This window comes from Sciurus carolinensis, chromosome 11 (genome assembly GCF_902686445.1).
Source record: "Sciurus carolinensis chromosome 11, mSciCar1.2, whole genome shotgun sequence".
NCBI lineage: Eukaryota > Metazoa > Chordata > Mammalia > Rodentia > Sciuridae > Sciurus > Sciurus carolinensis.
The window spans coordinates 26,720,833-26,722,807 of record NC_062223.1 but is presented as its reverse complement, the minus strand read 5'-3'; the positions used below and the strand labels follow the sequence as shown (position 1 = coordinate 26,722,807).

At 36.5% G+C, this 1,975-nt stretch overlaps 1 pseudogene; it reads left to right on the top strand.

Annotated features, from left to right (window-relative positions):
• The first annotated feature begins 821 nt into the window (after nucleotides 1-821).
• LOC124959307 (olfactory receptor 4P4-like) lies at nucleotides 822-1,740 on the top strand (annotated as a pseudogene).
• Nucleotides 1,741-1,975: the final 235 nt, after the last annotated feature.

Sequence of the window (1,975 nt, the reverse complement as noted above, 5' to 3'; positions counted from 1 at the left end):
GCTGATCATTACTTCCTTTGCTGTGCAGAATCTTATGAATTTGATGCCATACAACTTATTGATTCTTGATTTTTTTCTTGAGCTTAATCTTATTAATGAAGTCAGTGTTTATGCCTATATTTTGGAATATTGACCCTAGCTTTCTTTTTGTAGTTGCAGTGTTTATGGTTTAATTCCAAGGACTTTGATCCACTTAGAGTTTATTCCTGCACAGGGTGAGAGATATTTAGTTTCATTCTTCTAAATATGAATATCCAGTTTTCCTACACCATTTGTTAAAGGGCTACCTTTTGTCAAACATATGCTTTTGACCATTTTAAATGATTTTTTAATTTTTCATAAACAGCATGTTTTATTTGTTCTTTTTATATATATTTTACAGTAGAGTGTATTTTGACATATTCTACATATATGGAGCATAACTTTTTCTAAGAAAGTTATGTCTGATTCATTCTACCGTCTTTCCCATTCCCATCTGCTCTCCCTTCCATTCATTCCCCTTTTTCTAATCCACTGAATTGCTATTCTTCTCTCTACTTGTGTCTTTTTAGGTTTTTAGACTGAATGTATTTATTTTTATCATGTGAAGATTGAACAATATTCCTGAAAGGTTTTCTTTTGAACTCAACCTGAGAATAATCCAAGGAGAATAACACACTTTTATTAAAAATGATTTTCATTTTTCAACTTTGGAATCTTCTTTATGAAACACAGCCTCCTGATGTTAACATTGTCATCAAGACTCTCCATGAAATTTCTGACATTGACCTATGCACTATGTCTTTTCAGGTGGCTGTTATGTATATTTACTGAACTGGACCATGGGCAGTAGGAATAATGTCACTGTGTTTATTCTCCTGGGATTTTCTCAAAACAGGAACATTGAAGTTCTCTGCTTTGTATTACTTTTAGTTTGCTACATTGCTATTTGGATCGGAAACATGTTCATATTGCTTTCTATCACATGCACTCAGTTCATGAACCAGTCCATGTATTTTTTTCCTTTATTACCTCTCACTCTCTGACCTTTGCTACACAACCACCATGACACCCAGACTAAATACGAACTTACTAGCAGAAAGGAAGATAATTTCCTATAATAACTGCATGATACAGCTCTTCATCATTCACTTCCTTGGAAGCATGGAGATCTTCATCCTCACGGGGATGGCCTATGACCGCTACGTGGCCATCTGCAAGCCTCTGCACTGTGCTGCCATCATGAGCAGGCAGAGGTGCAACACAATCATCCTGGCCTGCTGGACTGGGGGATTTGTACACTCTGCCAGTCAGTTTCTTCTCACTATTTTCTTACCGTTCTGTGGCCCCAATGAGATAGATCACTACTTCTGCAATGTGCATCCTTTGTTGAAATTGGCTTGCACTGATACATCCAGAATTGGTCTCTTGGTAATTGTTAATTCAAGACTGACTGCTCTGGTAATTTTTATGATTTTGATGGTGTCCTATTTTCTGATATTATACACCATCAGGGTTTACCCTGCAGAGAGCCGTGCCAAAACTCTCTCAACTTGCAATAATCACATAACACTTGTGGTTCTATTCTTTGTGCCTGTCCTCTTCGTTTGTATCAGACCACATGTAACTTTTCCAGTAGACAAAGTGTTTGCTCTTTTCTACACCATCATAGCCCCCGTGTTCAATCCTCTGATCTACAGGCTGAGAAACTGGGAGATAAAGGCCTTGAGGGAAATGTGGTGCCATCTAGTGATTCTGTAAGGGAAGTAATTTCTATGAAAGGCATCTTAGAATTTCACTTTAGAGTTGAACCATAAATCTGAAAACTAGTATGGATAAAAGTAAAATTACATGTAAATAGTAGGAATAAGTTCTAATATGCAATGGCACAGTAAAGTAACCATAGTGTACAATTATTTTCTGCAGCTATTTAAATAGCTAGAAGGGAAGATGATAATAAATGTTCAAGGCATTGGATGTGCTAAGTACTCAGATT